Source organism: Pseudopodoces humilis, chromosome 4 (assembly GCF_049639895.1).
Source record: "Pseudopodoces humilis isolate 2021_Gansu_Grassland_sample_001 chromosome 4, ASM4963989v1, whole genome shotgun sequence".
NCBI lineage: Eukaryota > Metazoa > Chordata > Aves > Passeriformes > Paridae > Pseudopodoces > Pseudopodoces humilis.
In genome coordinates, this window is record NC_142203.1 from 52,795,410 (window position 1) to 52,816,330 (window position 20,921).

Consider the following 20,921-nt stretch of genomic DNA (forward strand, 5'->3'; position numbering starts at 1 on the left):
GCCACAGCCCTGCATGTCTTTGGTAATGCTATGCACTCCTGTCTGCAACCTGGTTTGCAGCATGTTCCAGCCACCACTAGAAGGGTGGTGGCTGCAAAGGAGGGTGGGAAAGAATGACTGAATGAAGAGCTGAGAATGAAGAGAGATTTCCCAAGCTGACTTTGTTGTTGAAGAAAACATGGAATGACATCCTCAGATGGAAAAGATTTTTCTTATCTGCTCTCCTGCCAATTATCATCCCTTCCATATCCACAACATGAGCCAGCACAGCTACACAAACATGTAAGATATCACAGAATAATAAGTTTAGCCGCTGTGAGAGGCCTTAGATCAGATCAGTTCTTAGGAAATCTGTTTGGTAAGACTGGAGATTATACAGCTTCTCCAGAGTAACGTTGCCAAGCATGTAATTTGAACTCTGACTTTTTGAGACAAAGAGCTTTTACACCTACTTTCAAACTACTCTAAAGTCACATCCAGATGATACATCAGTGGTGTTCTGCACAAAGAAATCGTACCAACACAACTTAGGTGCTATCACCAGATTAATTCAGAATCAGCTAGTGGCCACCTGAACCAGGTTGAAAAACAGGTACAGTGCCTCTGACCAGAATCACTACACATTCTCAGTCTATGCCCTGAAGTCCCACATGAAAGTCCATTTGAACATGCTGTTTATATACACAAGACTCTCCAGTATATCCAGAAGCCATTGTGACTAGCAGATGTGTTGTGCAGTGCATTTGGGTGCATAATTTCCACCACCTAAACACATTAAATTTACTATGCTTGCACCTATGCAGAGTGTGTGCAATACCAATAGCAGATTCAGATATCTGAGTGTCCCTACCTGGAACTATTACACAGAAATATAGGCCACATGAAAATGCCTCTGTGCCAGTTTTCTACCAGCCCCATGCACTGCTAAAGAAAAACCAGTCAAAAGGCACAAACTGTTCCACTTCACACAATGTGCTGCCTCTGTTTGACCACATCTATTCATTTTTCTAGTCATGGGCAGGATATTCTAGTTGTTTGCAGGTAGCTTCATGTTTTCTTGAAGAGCGAATAATGTCAGGTTTGAACAGGGGCCAGCAAGAGACTGTGGAGATTGCAGAATCTACATGAATTAGTATTGCTTTCTAAGTACTGTGATCTCTTGATCTGATTACTGAAGAAAGCAAAACATGTAGGAAGAGAATAAAATGGATTTTGTCACCCTTCAGGCAGAAATTATATAAGAGAACAGTTGTATTTTGATCAGCTACATTACCATTGAGTAGATAGCTCAGTTAATTCCAGGGAATCAGTGGCAAAACTCCTATGGATTGTTAACTGAGCCCAGATGTAATCCAGTAATCAAAACCAGTTTGGTCTTCTTTGGACTCTGTTTTGACCAAAAGTGATATAAATATGGTGGGACAAACAATCTAAGGACAAAACAGAATTCAACAGTATAGCATTCTAAATTGAGTAACTCTAAAAGATTTAGTGATTATCTGTGTGCACGACTCATAGATTACAGAATTTATATGCATAAAAGTCTCATATATCAGAAAAACAGAACAAAATGGTCATTAGGATAAATTTACCCTTCTTTTACTTGCATAACCCATAATTCTGCTGAATCACATGTTTACTGGTGGATAATATGCAAGTACAAAAAGGCTGTATTGAAAAGCCAAAACCAAAACAAAACCCACAACAACAAAAAAACATAATTCACAATGTAAAAAATGCCCAGTAAGACTCTTCTATTGTGGCAGGAATTGATGGGGAAATTTCAACACATCTGTTAGACATCAAGAGGAGCTGAGATAGCACAATGATATAAATGTGAGAGCAAAATTGTTATAAGACTTTGGCTCTCAATTAGCTCTTTGTAGAACCAAGATAATTAATTATCATGGATTAATGAATGAGTCTGCCTGCTTGTACACAAACTGCACAAGTAAGAAGAAGAGTATTTCAAGATACAAGACATTTATAGATCAGTACATACTAGACATATACATACAGACATAGATCAATACAAGAAAGGAAGGTACATTTAAATGATAAAACAGCAGGAGACAGAATAGACAGAACAAGTTCTTTCAAGAAAGTTTCAGGCAAAGCAACCATGTGGATAAAACAAATATTCAGGAAATGAACATGACAATGAAGGGACATGGCCAGAAGAGGAACAAAAGACCTGTGGAACATAAGTTTCATATCAACTCATTCTAAATACAAGATAGCCAGCCGTTCTTTCCAAAGTAAGCAATCATTATACCGACAAAAAATGGGCAAGATACAGTAAAATAAAAAATATATGGCAAGGGAAACACTAAAGGAAAAAAAACATGGCCAAAGGTAATGACTGCTGAGGAGAAAAGTCACTTGTAGGAAACATATTAAAAGATCCCAGTAGTAGCTTTACAATGTTCCATAGACAAATAATTTCAAAGTCCATCATAGGAAAAGGTTGAGGAAAAATGGGGAGCAAAATGCATTAAAAAACCCAAAACAAACCAACAACCCAAACAGTAAAACTCTTTTGTTCTGCCCTATCTTTTTAAGATTCTTTGAAACCATAAAGTGTTCTATCACAAAAAAACCAAACAGATTGTCAGTGTGATTGCCACCAAATTACAAGAGATATTTAATAATTTGCTTCAGTAAGCTTGTGAATTTACTTTGGGGTACATTTTGGAAGCATACTGTTCAATGAAATGTCAAATGACTAGCCCAACTGCAACAATATTGACACTTCATATGAGAAAACCCTACCTCTAGTGACCTCTGCATTTGTATATCCATATAAAGAGATATTTCCTTCTCTCAGGGAAGCCAGATATCTACTAATATGAGTACGAAAACATTCATAAACACTTCTTACATAGCCCAGGAGAGAAGGAGGCCCAGTCTGGGCATACTTTGAGTCACCAGAAATCAGAGGACAAGCAGAGAGGCATCATGTGGGTTGTGGGATATTTCTTCGCAGGATTATCTGGATGAACTGCAGCAATTAAGACTTCATCTGAGCTCAGAAAAATATTATACTCTTAACTCTGCAATTTTGGTTGACATTTTCTCACTGTGTCATCTAGTGACAACATATTTATGTGTCTCCTAGTTTTGTTCTCATCCTGCAGTAAGGAAATTGGCAAGGGTGGCTCCACTACAGTCACCTCACAGCTCCCTCCTATCCATTTCTCAGTGGGAAGAAAGCCAGACATTAGCCAAGATAAACCTCACGTGATCACTCACTTCTGCACCCCTGGATCTGAGAGAAAATGAGCCTTACTAGCATGCTGAGTTCTGAGAAATGGAGATAGTTTCCTGCTGCTTCCTACAAAAAGTTATCTTCCTAAAAAGTTATCTGAACTTTCTCTCAACTGATGCACAAACAAATTGGAAGAGAATGAGCAGAAAGTCCAGCAATCTACAAGTTTCTCCAGACATGGGTTTTAAATACTGGATGACCTCAGGACACCAGTTACAATGAGGTTATTGCCATCAGAGAATTCACTAAGTTTTCATTGGGAGCGAGCAGGGTACCTCTACCATACATAAAAACAGCTGGGTCCCTGTGCTAGAATTGTTTTAATTCTTAGCTTCCATTTCCTCTTGCTGCTTACGGAGGGCAGAAGGGCATATGCTTGGGTTTGGCCTGTGTAAGTATTGGCCCTGTATCATTTTGATAAAAAAAAATAGGTTCAAGATGATTGATATGAGGACAGTGCTGGAAAAGTTATGTTACAATTTTAACCATAACAGATTTCACTTGGTGCTATTCTGTGGGAAATTAAATCGAATACAATAGCAGAGCAATCTATCAAAGAAAACTGGTTTCACTGAGCAGCACTAAGCAGCAGTATCCGCTTAAAAGTATGTAACTCATAAGCATATGAAACAAATGAGTTTTTCCATTTCTTTCATTTCTCATGTCTTAAGAAAATGGGATCTAATTCATAAATTGCAATATACAAATCAGAAAACCTCAAAGAGGTAATGTGTGTGGGTTAGACTGTTCATTCAAAATTGTTCAGCAACTCTACCTTTTTCCCCAAGGCTTATCTCTCAGCCACATGTGTCCTAGTAAGAATTATATGATGTGAAATTGATACAGACTTAAAGAATGTGCAGGGGAATAACTGACTAAAGGATTAGTCATTGCACTCCTGGAATCCACCAATAATAAGGTGGTATCTTTACCACTAAAAGTAAATTTTCACAGTGACATTAAACTACATTAGGCAATTTGGAAGAAGGGCAGGCTGGGTAAAATAAAGGCTTTTCACAAGAACAACAGAAATAAATGGTCATTCAAAATCAGTTCTGCTGACCCTATAGTGTAAGTCTTGCAGGAGACTACAAGTAGGTAATTTGGCTTGAATTTCTCAAGTTTACCCATGCAGAATAAAACAGTTCAGAAATATGTAGACCTCCTGGATGCCAGTGTTGCTTACTAAATGCTATGAGAAAAGTTATACTATTCTGTTTGGGGTGTTTGGTTTTGTTTTTTTTTAATTGGAAAATGGAAAGCTTTAATTTTTTTTATAACTTCAGGGTATTAGGCTTTTATTTACATTTCTTATTGGTTTCAATGGCAATGGTTGGGATGGACTAAAACTTCAATTCTCCATGAGTCCTCATTCAAGCTTCATCACTTTTAAAGAAGCAGAAAATCACAAAAAAAATATTGCCCACCAAGTTGAACCCAAGCAGTTCAACAGTAGTTTAGATTAGTGGGCAGGGCTGTGCAAGGTGGTACCTTTTGGTGAGAGGGTGGCTGTAAAGGCAAGAACAGTAATCTCCTTAGCCACTGCAGCCAGAGCAGGCAGAAACCATGTCTCAGAAACCTTAGCAACTAATTTCCTTTTCTGCTACTCCACATCACCTTCTTCTATGCATATACTTTTCCCAGTCTCATTTGGACCTAAAGTGGCAAACATAGTTTGTGGGACTTAAGTTAGTATTAAACTCCTAATGTTGTCATGATAAACTACCAAAGCACTATACCCAAGCAGCAGCTCTCTTCAACTTGTTTTAACCTCTACTCTGCCCTTCTGCCTTCTCTAAGCCTGCATTGCTCTGACAAGTCATCCATGCAATGTGAACATATACATCACACATAAGACTTCTAATGGCTTTTCTTGTATTGGTGATGTGTTTTCATCATGACACTCTGCCAGTCACTTTCTGTTAAACCTGAGTATTACATCTCAGCAGCAAGGAAGAAGCCTACTCAGTAGCAAAAGTTTTTTTTCAAGACAAGAAATGCGCACAAACACATCAAGGATACCTTTGACTGCAACGTTTCCCATTACCGTACTGTATCATATTACTTGAAATCAGGAAAATCAATACATTTGCAGACTGTTTATAGTCAATGTATATTAATTATAGTAATTAATATATTAATATATCGTAATTAATTAATTAATTAACTGCAGGCCCAACAATATTGTGGTACACAATGTCACTCTAAAGCTGGCTAGAAATTAGACATTTAGATCTACGCTGTTGCATGATTAGCAACATATCACTTTTCATTTTTGCACCTCAAACTGTTTTTCTGCTGCTGAATGCACATCAGAATTTAGCGCAAGTTAGCATAAAAAAAAAAAAAGCCAAATGGGGATGGGAGAAGGGATATATATTTTCTTGTTGTGCCCCTTACTTATATAAAATGTAGCACAAAAGTATTATAGAGGAAAATATATACTCAAAGATATTAGCTACAGAAAAGTAAAATGATATTGCTATAATTTCACATTAATTCATTGTTTCAAAATATTTGATTTCTTGCTGTCACACAGCAAGATTGTCATCAGGCCAATGAAGTGTCTTACCTGAATCACTGGGGAAGGGATCAAGCTCTGAGGTGAGGAACACTGTGGTGGTCCAGCAGCGAAAATAGGTAGCAACACAAGTGGATGTGCCTCAGAGCTTGCAAGAGGAATCCAGATCTCCCAGTCCTTGTATGTTTCCACTTATTATAGACCTGTGAAAATCATTGCCCAGACTGTGATAGATGTTGCACTTAATATTTACTCATTATTAATATGTACTGTTCTCTGAGCAAGATCACACTTCTGCATTACCTTTGTATCAAAGGTGCTAATGGTCTTCTTTGATATAGTACCACCACACCCTAGAGCATGAGGAAGAAACTTATCTCATGATCTGATGGGAAGAGCAAAGGAGCTGATCAAGACAGCACTCCTGTACAAAATTCCCTGCCACCAGAGTGGGAAAGGTACTTCTGACTCTAGCATGATTGCATGTGAGAGTTGTGGTGGAACAGGACCAGGACTGGCCACAGCATGCAAATTCTACATTCTGGGGAACTGAACAGTTTTGGAAAATGTTTTCTTTTTAAATCTGAATGAATGCTTGATGAAAGGCTAGAGATGCACACACACACACACACTATAAGCGACACTCTCCATGGCGCTCACTTGCTGGGAAGTGAGGGAAGCTGCAGACTGCAGCTTTTGTTACACCTGATCTGAGGTCAGGCTCAGGACCTGATGGTGAGAGCCACTACCCCAGGGCTGCTGTCTGACTTGAATGTGCTCATCTTCTCTCCCTTCTCATTGCCTTTCAATGGAGAGTGTGCAAAGAAGGCTCACCATATGTATTCCATGTTCTTAACCTCTTTCCATAGGCATCTAGATTCAACCTGACAAAAAATAGGATCTTTGATCTGATCCAGTAGTCAAATGTGCTCCTCCATTTCTTCCTCTCCCTTTTATCTGGCACCCACTCAAAGCTCCAGTCCTTTGTGAGAAGCCTTTGCTAGCTGTCTTCAATAGAGTTGCTATGTTTCTCAAGAAAGATTCCTTTTCAATAAATCAGAATTTTGCAATAATATTTCTTATTATGGAAAAACTGTCCAACTCAATCTTTTTAAGAATTTTCTCTTACAAAGGAGATAAGCAGAAGTTTATCCTTACGTTTTGCTGATACCATTGAGGTTGTCATGCAAATAAAGTATCGTTGACTGTGTGTGCAAGTCCTTGAAGATCAAGCCCAGGTTTTTTCCTAGGTAACAGCAGTTTGTCTCAGGCAGCAATGTTCCTGGCATCCTACCAAAGTCCATGGAAAAGTTGTGATATATCTCAGGAGGCTCTGATTTAGACTTTATCTGCATAAACAGAAGTCTGGGCCAATACAAGATATACCTATTTCCATTTAAAAAATCATAGCACATTAGAAACCAAGTACCTTGAGGTTATCTTACTTGGACAGTTGATCCAGATTATTTCAAGAGCATTCCAAAGAAGATCCAGTCCTTGATACAACACTGAGAACAAAACAGATTTGTTCCTCAATTAAACTAAATGTCATGCTTTGTGTACCCGTAAGGAGGTGGTGTATAAAGATGGAAAGTGTCTGTCATGCTTCAGTCCATGAGTTGGCCCAACAACTGCAACCATAAGCCTGGACAGACTGCTGCCTACGCTAGCCTGTTCCAGCATGCCCACAGTCCAGAACAGGAAGGAAACATAGCACTGAGCTGTCACAGATGAGATCCTCCAGGCATTTAGTGCACCAGAAAAGGGCTATAGATGTTTTAGGACCATTGGCCCTAAAACACTCCCTAGGAATTAACTGGTTTTCAGTGACCCAGATAGCCAAACTTGAATAGATCAATTAATTACTCTTATGACATTCTCCAGTGATCCATAACCCAGAGCTGCAACTGCAGAATCTTGGTCTACTTGAGCCTTATGAATAACAAGTTCCCAAATAGCCACAGCAGGCAATTTTGCAGGATGTGGAATAGTCATTCTGACCCCAGGCTCCTGACAGCTCTAGTGAAGCTGGCTGCCTTTTTCCTTACAAGCCATCAGGAATGACTGTGCTGAAGGCAGTGCCTACACTCACTATACCTCCTGCCAGAGCAGCTTTGAGCACAGAGTCCCACAGTGCACTCAGACCTGTAGGGCTGGCCAGTGCTCAGGAAATCCCACAGTCTCTTTAAATGGCAAAAATAACTTTTCCTAATCTTCCACAACACTGCACAATACACAGATGTCTCAAAGCACAAAGATGAAGGGGAAGTAAATTTTAAAATTTCAAATAGGATTCAACTTCTCAGTTTAAGGAAATCTTCAGGTATGACAGCACAGTCTTTTTCACATATTTATATTGAAAAGGCATTGCAGAACAGCCAGCAAAGGAGCATAGGTCAGCAGTTGATCTGTTCTGAAATTACAGAGCCGTAACTCTGGAATGCTATTCCCTCTACACCAATGCTGCTGTAGGCACTTACAAAGTACCTGTAATACACCTGAGTGCACACAAGTGATTGGCCCTCTGTGCTCTGCAGAACATCCTTCAGTTGCAACACCAGCAAGGTTTCAGCCTCAGTGTCTGATAGGATTGGGTTTTGTGAGAGGTCTCTGGTGAGTCTTTCATACTCCTTCATACATTTGCTTGGGAGCAATCAATGTAGACTGGTATTCCTTCTACCTTTCTCTCTGAGACAGAAGAGACACAATTACCCTGCAAATGACAATGGTTTCTGCAACTGATAGTGAAGGAAAAGCAGAATAAAAGAGTATGACTCTGCATGACAGTATATCACCATTCAGCATGGATGTACGTGTATGTGCATCTGCATGCACATGTTCAAAAAGTGAACAAGAGACAAGTCTCGAAGAAGTCAACTCCTGGTTTCAGCCTTTGCCAACAGCCCTTCATTTTCATTCTCCTAGGTGGAGTAGAAGAGATCCTAAAACATGGATCCTATCTGATTTCAAGATGATTTTCAGGTGGGGAGAAAGAAAAAAGGTAGGGGAAATGGCCTTTCTTGTCACCAGTAGTGGCTGGATGTTGGTGGTGTTGAACAAAATTAGGGTTTCAGCCCTCAATCCCTCAAATCAGCATATCTTGAAGTTTTCTTCAAAACAATCCTGGACGATTTATAACATCTGGAAGCCTACAAAACAGACATTAATGGAAAAGTTAGGAGAATAGATAGTTTATTTTAGCATAGTTAGACAAGCCATTCTTAGAAAGAAAGGAAAAGACAGAATTACTGAAATGGAAGTAGTGGAGTTTATAGCGGAGAACATAGCAGAGTGGGAGAGAAGCTGCTCTGAGACCAGTAAATTGACTTGCCTCATCCAGATAAAACACATGAAGAATCTGCATACCTGTTCTCCCTGGAAAGGCATGGTTAGGTGAGACCAAGCTATGAGTTACCCTCAAGCAGAAGAGTGGTTCCTGAGCTACACGACTGTCTTGAGTTCATTGTGTAGCACTAGCTACCCAACCCTGGATGCCCCAAATTTTTCCCTTTCCACATGGTTGCAAGTTGCTTTTGCAGTATCAGTGACCTGAATATATGAGAGCAAAACTCTCAGAGAGAATTAGATTCAAGAGGCTTGAAGCTTCCCAGAAATCTGAAAGAACTGGCATTTCAGTCTTCATGGACCACTAGAGCCAGTTAAAAGGTCAGAAATAAAAGGTTATTGACCTGTAGATTTTCTTGAGACTCAGAGGGCACTGTGACTTCAGCCCTTGAGTTCTTCTCACAACACAGGGATCATAAAGGTTTTGCAGGTCACTGACCCCACAGCATATGAAATCAGGAAAATAGCTGGTAGATTACTCTGCATTTTATATTATTCCAATTGAGTTTACATAAATTACTAAGCAATATCACTAACTGGAAAAGCTTATGAAGGGCACAAGTAATCCCACTGCAAGAAATACTAAAAAACATTATTTAGCCTAAATTATACAGCCAGTCAAATTAGAGATCATAAGGTCCTATCTGATCTTACAGTCCACTAATCTATTGTTTCCCTCTGGCAAAACTAAGTCCCTCTATGTCTGGTTTTAGTTTTTCTTGTATTTCTTAAATTATATTTCTCGTAGTCCTCCTAAAATATATGCAGCTATCACTTCTTCAAACAAATATATCCCTGCATTTATATTATATTATTATATATTATGCCCAAGGAGGGTTTGTTCTTGACATGTTGCCAAGAAAGCTTGAGAACACAAGTCTCTCTATCACTTTGATCATGAAAGACAAGTGGTTGCAGTAATTTGAAACTTTATTTGACAGGATGGAAGTAAGATAGGAAGTGAAATGTTAAACTCCACTGTAAAGATCAATGCTTGAGAAACATATAAACAGAACAGAAGTGGATTTTAAAAAGGTAATACAAAAGGAGGGAAGGACTCTGGTATACATTTTACCAAATACCCCTTAAATGGCACTTCCCTCATGAAAGTGAACTCTTGATTGTTGCTGTGCTTAGAGCACTCTCGCTATTTCTAGAAAGCCGCTGGCTGGCAACAGCAGATTGCTAGTGATTAACAATGCTAATCGGCATCAAAATGCTGCTGCAGCCTTATGAGCACCTTTTCACCCACATTCTTCTCTCACAGTGACTAAATCCTTGAAGTCAATAGAATTAGTCCTGATCCAGGCTGGTGGAAATGAGAGCAGAATAAGCACCTTGCCGCTTCAACTGATAATCCTTGTAATAGTCTTCTTCTAAAGGAAAGCAAAAGGCACTGCCTGAAGAGGTTACCACAGCTTTCAGCTAGACTGAATATTTTACACACAAAGGAAAGCCTTGGAGAAATTACATCAGAAGTGGATGTTTATTTTAGTTTGGTTGTTCTGACATTACTGAGCAACTCTAGCTTTGCCTCAGGCCAAAAGCATATTATATAGATGAAAGGCCAATACCTTATCTAGCCAACCTGATCACAATTAGGATAGGACTAAGCAAGAGCAAATTTTTAAGATGTTAATAGTTACAGTATTTTAAAAGATTCAAAGAGCTGAGGTATTCTTTGTGCTTTCCTTTGTACGGAGTATATGCTTCAGGACCACTGGCAGCTAGTATACTAAATGAGACACAGCAGGCATTGTGGTGGCTGCTGTTTTTGTGATCTTCTCCAGGTCAGCTGGGTTAACAGCCCCAGAAGTACACATCTGTATCTGAAGCACTAACCACTACTAGGGACCACTGCACAGAAGACATAAATGCAACACAGCACAGCTGCCACAGGCATTAAAATTTTCTGAACTCTGCTTTGTATTCCAGTGGTTGATCCTGTGGAGAAGGACACATAACATGTAGTCACTGGATAGTAAGCTAGTAGTCAATTTTTTCCCACATTAAACATCCCTTTATGGATGTTTTCATCTCACAGTATCACTGGGCAAATGAAAACTGGTTCACCTATTTTTCATCAAAGGGCACAAAATTTCAAACCATCTCACCCGGACTATGGAGGAGGAGCAGGTATGGGAACCTGCAGATCAGATGATGTACAGCAACCTGTTACCTTCAGTGACTTCTTCACATGAAGAACTCTCATGAAGTTCTGCTGTATTAACACCACACAACTGGGAAACCCATTTTCAGTTTACATATGAGAAACAAGAATTCAGTCAACTCTAACTAGAGATTTATGAGCCCAAAGACTAAGCCACTAACCTTCCTGCTATTGTTTTATCTAAGAAAATCAGTTTCAGCAGTTAGCCTTTTTCTTCCTTGCAGTGGTTTTGGTTTGCCAATCTGAGATTTCCCAGCCAATGCACCAATTAGATATAGGGGGTTTTGTGCTGGCCAAATGCCAGTGCACCTACTAGAATCATTTACTCATTTTCTGCTCTGAGATAGGATTAAGCAGAGAGCAAAGCAGGCTCAAACTTTAAAAGATATACAGAAAACTTTATTTAAAAAGTTAAAAGAAAACAATATAAGAAATCAGAATAAACCTTCAGAACACCTCTCCTCCCCCCACACTTTCTTTTCTTTCCCACTGACAATGTAAAGAGACAAAACCTGGGACTTTGAGTTTACCACTTCTAGAATAGTCTTTCTTCAGTTCTCTTAGGGAGAGGAGTCTCTCTTACCATTCCATGGAGACTTCTCCACAAGAAACAGTTCTCTTGTGGATTTTCATTTCCATGAACAGCAGCCACCTGGAAATCTGCAATGGTGAAGTTCCTCCCATCTTTTTTCAGCCTTCCCACAGCTGCATTCATGGGCCATGCCAGCTTATTGGGGTGCTATTTTAAGGATGTGCTGTTCAAAAACAAAGGTTCTCTTCATCTATCTCTGAGATTATCTTCAACTCCAAGAACAGAGGTCTTCTTCTTCTTCCCTGGGAGCAAAGGGTCTTCATCACCTTTACCTCTCTCTATTCAAACTTCTCATTTGGATCACACCTACTCCCACATATGCTTCAGTGTGGGTGCCTCTTTTCATGGCTGTGGTTAGAACTATATTCCCCCAAAATGCATTCCATGAGTTACAGGGAAAAAAGTCTGATGTATTGATCATATCTTCAGCCTAGTCTTACAAGAGAATTTCAGCCCAAGACTAATCTCCTCATTCTCCTCCCATCTGGGACTTGTCTCCTTCTTCACTGACCTTTGTGTCTTCATGCTGTTCTCTACCAGTCTTCAGTCATTCCATTTCTCTCACTCTAGAGAGGATTGAGGTCTACAGGTGTCATCTGTGCACTAAAAGTTAATCTTACCCAAGCCTTGCATGAGGGACTGGCCTCTCGCAGTTGCCCCTGTGATTCCCACTGGGAGCGGCCTTGGAGGCTCGCAGCATTGATTTCGGCTGCAAAACCTCCTGTGGTACCCGGCCGGCTCCTTTCAGCATGATGCCAGCGGCGACACTGAGGGGCTGTGTGGGAACCCAGCGGCAGTAGGAAATGGCCAGGCAGACGCTCAGGAGCCCATGCTGTGGCCCAGCCCAGCCCAGAGCTGCTCCCGGGCCCGGCAGACCCCAGCTCAGCGCGGGCTGGGATGAGTGTTGGCAGCATGATAGCGGCCGCGGCCCGGCCCAGCACCACCAGGCCGCGGCAGGGAACTCTTCTCTTCAAAAGCCGGAAGGATGAGAGCTTTTTCTAGGCTTGTTTGGTTTAAAATGTGAACCTCACAGAGGCGTGTTCAGCTCTTTAATTGGGTCTTCAGCATGCCTATTCTCAGAGACAACTAGCAATTGGTTTTTCCTGGGCACAGAGGAAGCTCTTAGCAGTATCTCTTAGAAAATCACTTCCGTGGCTGGCTCATTTCCTCCTCACCAAAAAACTTGGTTGATCTTAGAAAACTGTAGTGGTGACTGAAGCAATAGGGGTACTTTCACACAGATTTATCCAGCAACATTAGTATATAACTATTTAAACAGTTCTCTGAATTGCAGTAACTGGTCAAACCTGTTCTAACAATACCTTCTGTCATTGAGAGCAAGCAACTCCAGTGAAGCTGCTTCTGGAGGGGAGCTGATGTTTCAAATGAAAGTATTTTATATTAGTTTGGACTTTCTCCAGGCAACTGTAAATTATTTTTGGGACAGGGCAAAGTCCTTCAGCTATCTCCAAGATCAATCATCATTCTTAGTTTGCAGCATTCAGTATATTTTTTTCCCACCTTAGCAAGACATATCATTGTAGGGAGATTGTTTATTCCTACCGTGTAGTTTAACACAGTTGTTAATGACTTGTGACTTCCTCATGCAGTCAGGCAGAGAAGACTTGTTTCGTACTAAGCAGGTAAAGTAAATTTAAACCAGATGATTCCAAAAAGGATGGGCATTAAGGGAAGTTAACATAATTTTATATATTGAAGTAGTGGGGGCAAAGCATGGGAGGAAAACAGCAATACATTGGGAGCTCTCAGTGATTACTTGGAAGATTTGTATTCAAGAAATGACTGGATGTGGCACTTACTGTCAATCTAGTTGACAAGGTTGGACTCAATAATCTCAGAGGTCTTTACTAACATAAGTGATTCTGTAATTCTGCTAGAGAGCAAAAACAGCTCGATAGGAGTTCTAGAAAAATGTCAGTAAGAAAGTTCTCCAAAGTACTTACAAACCATGACTTAGAGAATTCACTTAATCTAATGAGGTTCTTGGTCAACTTCTAACTTGTTCAGTTGGACTTCCAAGACACACTGTGAGACACTAGTCGCATGACAAGAAATCAGCTGTGAGAATACCACTTTAAATTTCATGAGCTGTCATGTGAATCCAATTTCTTCTGCCTCTCCAGTTCAAACAACTGAACTACATGAACATATGGATTTAAACAAGTCCTCCCTTTATGTAATAGCAACATTGGCTGCAGTGGAGGGATGATGCAAATGAAAGCTTTTTGTAACATTTTACAAGAATTTAATCTCATTTCACTGGAACAGGTAGCAAACTGGTATTTGCAATCAATCTGGTTCCAGTAATTAGAGGGATCTTCTAAATCTACTCCTTAGTGGCAAGAGACTTTATTTACTTGCTAATTACAGGCTCTTTCTTAAGCTCTCTCAGAAGAGATATTAAAAAAAAAACAGTAAAAAGAAAAGAAAAAAAAGAGAGAATGAGAATGCAGGGCTGAAAATACTTCTTAGACTCTAACCAAAAGAAGAGATTTTACATTGATCCACTAGCCCACATGAGCCTCTGTTTTGAAATGTCTTATTTCCTTTGATAGAGATGAGGGTGAAAGGGAAGATGCATGTGTCATAACAGCTTCATGGACACAACTGAGCTTACCAGAGCCCTATGCCCCAGCAGTGGTGGCACACCTGGGCTCTCTCTCATATGTACTGGCTGCATGGCAGGTCATGCTGTCATCAGTGCTGCATGGGACAGTCCAGGTACTCCTAGGCAGGTACTAAACAAGAGAGGTGGAAAGGCAGTAAGGGACTGATTAGCATAGGTGCAATATTAGCACAATTTTATGAAGTCAGACTGATCAGGAGAAAAGTATGTATGTGATATCTTACATGTCAAGGTATTTCACTTAGAACAAAATTTCTTGTGTTTTGTTCTAGCCATCCAGCTCATTATCTTTCAGACTAAGGTGGTCCAGAAGTCTGCACGCTATTTAAAATCAGAACTTGTTTCTGTCCCACACCACAAACTTATTTTTTAACCCCCTGTTATTGTAGCATAAAACAGTAAAAATTACAGGTTGCATGGTTATATCCTTGTGATATATATCCTCCTTCTATTCACGTGATTGCTCAGTAAAATCACCCCACAAAATTCTCTGTCCCTCTTTGCCAATGTGGAACATGAAGTCTTCCACAGTGGACTTGTAAGAACAAATACATAAGCAACCATCTGTTTCCTGGGATCTGTGTCAGTGGGCATAAAGTAGATATATCAGCTAGGGGAGCATGTTTGGGCTGTTCTTAGATCCTAATGTTAAGCTGCAAAATCAGACTTCCCAAAGGGAAGATTTTGATAAGGCATCTAATCAGTTGTGGAAAGTTCTTTCAGATTCAGGGCTAAATTGTGTGCTGGGTGTCATTCAGTCAGGCAGAACTGAGTTGTCTTCCTGCTCCAAGCCAACAAGAGCTCAGGTCAGTACTCTCAGCAAGTTGCTACTACTCCAGTTAATACAGTCTGACCCCCTACAAGGCTTAATTCCTCAGATTTAGAATAATGTTATCTATCTCCACATTACTTTCTGTCAGTCCAGGCCATGAAAAGAAAAAATAATAGTCTAGCCACAGAATATAGCACTAACTGTAAATTATGTCTAGTTTGTTGTTAAAAGAATGGGGCTGCACTCATCTTAAAGGTAATACTCTGAACATTTGCAGTGATTTACTGCATAATAAAATATTTAATTTGATAATACTTATGTAGCTCACAGCCTGGATTAGAAAGATTTATTCAAGTCCAATGCAGATGTCTCTTCTGCCCTGTGCAACTTCTTACTCCATCGTTATCAGCATACAAATGAGTGAATTCAAACAGTGTGCTGAGCATACATGGGTGCTGCAAAGGATAGCTGAGTATGAGGAGAAGGGTACTTTCTGTGTTTACACCTGTATTTAGAAATGTGTATATACACACATGCTGGTAAGCTTTGATTCAGAGAAGTCAATTGAATGTGAGAAAAAGTGCAATTTATTGGGTCTTTGATTCAAAGGAAGTTAATTTCAGGGCTCTCTTAAAAGCCTGTTCTTGCATACCAGCTCTCCCTTCCCAGAAAAGTCCAATTTCCTGCCTGTGTAGTCCTAACCTTCCTGTGGAAGGCTTGGGAAGCAGACTCCAGCCAGGTACCTGCAGTGCTCAGTGAATAAGCACAGTGACAGGGCACCACTCAAGAGACACTATGATGCAACTCTATGAAGAAAGCCTTCAACTACTGTAATAGCTGTAATACATCAGCAGGTAAGTGTGAAAACAGGATAAAGTCTGATATAAAAGCATCTTAACTGCTTGCATTTTGTACCAAATCATCTGCCTTTTTTTTAATATGGTAAAATCTGTCTGAGTATTTTCGAATAGAGGCTGCATAAAAGACCTCAAGAGACAAGTTGTATGGCAGTGCTCCCTATACTGGTTATGTTCACAGTACTGAATTCAGCAGAAAACTACACTCCTGGTCTTCTGAGGACTATCTGCCTTATTCCCAGTTCTTGCTGTCTCATAGTGATTTGCTTTTCCAGCAGGAGTAGTCTCCTATCTCTGCTCTCTGGTCTCTGTATAGTTGTCACTATTGGGAAGTTTCTTTCTCCACCAGTTAGGTTAGCTTTTGCAAAGCTCTACCTCAGTTTCCTCTGTCCTTTCACATACCTCCTCTAAGTAATTCTGCTTACTTAATCATGCCTTTGGACTCCTTCCTCATTCATAGGAGGGAAGTGTGACAGACAAATAAATCTTCAGCTGTCGTCACTTCTCCCCTGGCAAGAAGAACTGACAACCAAGGCTTTTCCCACGGCTGAGCAAACTAGAACCCATGGGCTACACGTTTGCCAGTAAATTAAACCACTAATCTGTTGTTCTTAACTGCTACAACAGGTCTAGGCATACTTTCTGCCAGGGCAAATTTATATTCTCCTAAATTTAGTAATTTACAGATATTACTGATTGAGTAGTAGATTCAGTTCTTGTAACGGGATGTTTTTACCTCTTCACTGCATACTTTTCAACAGGAGTGATCTGTCTCAATTCACTGATCAAAAACTGCTCACAACATGCAAAAGGCAAAACCTGCTGTGGTTAAAATCAGCAAAGCGCAATGCCATGCAGCTTGTTCTATTTGTGTAAGTAACTCCAACGCCCAGCATCAATCAAGAGGTGAAAGTTGCTGACAAAGGCCACCTTTCATGGAACATTTCCTCATCCCACCATTTTTTCAGCCCTTTGTTTCTCCCCTAGGAAACAAGAAGCTTTTTTGTTTTGCTCTCAAATTCTCCAAAAGAGTATGTTTCCCAGCAGTGTCTAATAAAGTTCCCTTGGAGCACATCACAGTTCTCCATCATCTTCTGGTGATGAAGCCTCATCCTTCCAATATTCGCAGGGAGGAGTGTAGAGAAGTCACAGAGCATGCGTATGTGACAGAGTATGTATGTTTGTATGTATCACAGAGTAAGATGTCCTCAGCAGCAGTCACATATAGCTTAATCTCCTCCTTGCTGACAGCAGGGACAGTCATGCAGTACACAACTCTTAGCCAAACTCTTCAATACTTTGTCATGAACTGAACTGAAAGCATAAGGCTACTCAAAGCAAGTCATATTGTGTGGAGGAAGGGCAGTCCTCCAACAGGCTTCCTCCTTGGAGATCTGTCCCCTAAGATAAGAAAAAACTACTTAGTCATGGTGACTAAGCTGTGGACCCCTTCCTGCTTTGGGACCCCATGTTATCTCCTTGTAAACTATTGGTCATTTTAGCCCGGTCTCAGACAATTGGTCCTTCTCCCAATTCTCCCCTTCCCTATAAAAACCCCAGCTTTTGCCCAGTTCAGTGGAAGTCATCACTGGACCCCTTTGCTGAAGCCTGCCAATAAAGGACCCCGTGGAATGCTACACGGTCTCCCATCTCTCATCTATGCACAGCTGGGGTAACCCATGAGAGGAGCTGGGCTGATCTGAGCTGATCACTACAGAACTGAAATCACATCTAAAAGAGCTGATCATTTGAAGCCTCAGACCGCTCATAAGAGTTACCCCTGGTGGGAAACTGCCTGAGACTCCCTGGACAGCCATTCCTTGCAGGACCCCTGTCCAGGATGGTCGCTGACAGTGCTGGGAGTTGGCAAGACCTCTGAACCAGCCACCAACAATATTCAGCACTTAGGAAGATGGCTTCCAGATGGGAGACCCAATTTCTTATTCTTCATAAATTATGTGGTAGCACAACCTGTTGCTTCCACTCTTTTATTCTACATAACCAAAAGTGAAGTTTACACTTGATTATTTAAGCAGACGTAAGATTCTTAGCAATGACAGTTAGACTTCAATCTCATTGGTTTGCAGTCAGGAATAAGTACTGCAGGGAACATGGGCTTATATAATGGTACATTTTCACAGTGTACACACTCCTGCAGATCTAAAAACTGCATATATTTTGGCAGACATAGCAGCATCAGAGATTTAAAAAAAAAAAATCTCTCAAGCTAAGAAATACCAATTTGCATTAACTTAAATGCCACATTCAATGTTGCCAGCAAGTTTGAGATTTTTCCATTGGAGGCAGAGAGATTCCAGCTCCTAAATACCTCTCACAGGCCTTATTAACAAAAAGCACCCTGTTAAGAAGGCTGCAGAGAGATTATGTATGATCAGATGAAAGCAGGATTAGATATGAATATCTGAATCATGCTAAGTGATACCTGAGGGAGGCTGGAAACTGAAATTCATATACAGATATTCTGCACTGATCTGATAGTCCTACAGCTCATTAAACCCTTTGTAGCTCAGGCCTGTGGTACTATGATCACACTTCTTTAATGCAAAGAGATAGAAGTGAATGTTTTAACTATTTTAAGGGTTTTTTTTTAATAGCAAGTATCTTGAAGAAATAATATTCAATTTTTTGGTTGAAAATATATATTTTTTTAGCTGTTGTGGTTCAAAAACAAGAGGTAAAAGATTGTGGCTGGAATTCATGAAGAAGAGAAACATTATAAATCTAAGTGTTAAATGTGCAAGGGCTCTTCCCTACAAAATTCTCCTTGTTCTCAAAGTATTTTTACCCACATAGAGCTGTTTGAGAGAAGGTTTGTGGGCAATGGCCACAGTCAAGGCACCCTCCACATTTATTCTTTTTTCCGCAAGAAGTTTTGGAAGTGTCAAAACAAAACACGCAACTAGTTCTCTTTTTCTGATCTATAACACAGGCTATAACACTGAGCTGATGGATAAACCATGTCTTCTACTATTTGTGGCAAACACAATACACTATTTACTCACTTGCTAATAAACTTATGCCTCCTAGAAAAGCCTCTCATACTGTAATTTTAGAATTTTCAACACCTTCTCTGCCTACAATATATCAGTGCCAAAAGAATGCGCAGTTCGCAAGATTTGTAATTTGTTGGCTGTAGGTCTGCACACGTCGTGCTCTGTTTCACACACCCATTTCCTACTAATTTCTTTGTGAGCACTGCACTACCAAAAGGATTCAGAATCAAGATCCAGCTACAGGCACAAAGTGTCCCTTACTGGATAACAACAGGAAATATTTTCCTTCCAAGCCATACAGATTTTAATATATTTTCTAATCAACTGCCCCCCATCTCTGTCCTTTGGAAAGATACAACCTGTCTAAAAAATAACAGTAATTTTCTGGTGCCTTATCACAAAAACATTGATCCTTTCTTTATTGTACTATGAAAGCACGTACCTGCATGTGGTGGAGCAGCAGACAGTATCTTGTATACATGATCAATACATTCAGGGTTCATAGAGTAAAAGTCCTTGTAAAAGAATTACAGAATTATTAAGGTTGGAAAAGACCTCTCAGATCATCAAGTTGAACCATTAAGAAGACACAATATATGGAGTTTGTGATTTGATAAATACTGCCCCCTCCACAAGAGACACTAAATTCAGTGGGTATATGATAATACATTGTTCTTAATTTAGTACCAAATCTTGGTTATATGGGTCAGAGGTAGCCTCTAGTAGATTAAATAAACCATATATATATTCATTGCAAACTGCAATAAAACATCCTTTCTACTATTGTGCCACTTCAGCAGACGATTTTAAAAAGAGAAACATCTGTCTATATTTAAAATATAGCTAAATTGAAGAGATATATGACCTGATGGGAGAGAGTGGAGACATATCCAGACTCCAGAGCAGGGCCCAGTGACAGCACAAGAAACAATAGGCACAAACTGAAATATAACAAATTCCACTCCTACATAAGCAAAAATATTTTACTGTGACAGTGATAAAACACTGGTTGCCAAGAATGGTTGTAGCATATCCATTCTTGTAGATACACAAACCTTTGGACATGGCCCTGGGCAATGACCATGGCCATGGTATGACTGACCCTACTGGAAGCTGGGGTGGAGGTTGGACTGCACCTTTTCCAGAAGCCCTTTCCAATCTCAGCCCTCCTGAGATACAGTGATTGTGCGATGCTTGAACATGCTGGATAGGCACTCGTTTTCAATCTTCATACCAATAAAACTACAAAATCATTATGTGCGCCATTTTCCAGTTCAAGACTTCTGTCTTTACTGCAGGTTCAGGTGAAATATGAGGTGGAGAAAGAGCATTTCCCAGAGCTAGAGCTGCTGGCAGACGTAACTCTGGCACTGGTTACAGAATGCAACAGGAGAGGCAGTACACAGTCTCAGTAACTTCAAGGAAAATCTCTCATACCCAGGAAAGCAAAGAAAAACTCCTCAAAGTTAGCTGTGTCACAGGTTCCTGCTGCAAGGTTTCTCACACCTGCTGTCATGCATTTTATCAGGTGCATCCCTGCAGGATGCTGAGCTAGAGTAACAACCAGTCCAACTGTAGCCCTAGTCCAAGCATCTGATTCCAAGATATGCTCAGTGCTAACAGCACATTCACTGAGCACATCTCCATCAGGTCATGTCCAACAGCAGCAGAAAATGGGTAGATCACTAGTTCTCATCACCATAAGAACAGAAAGAAATAAATTTAGTATTTTTGC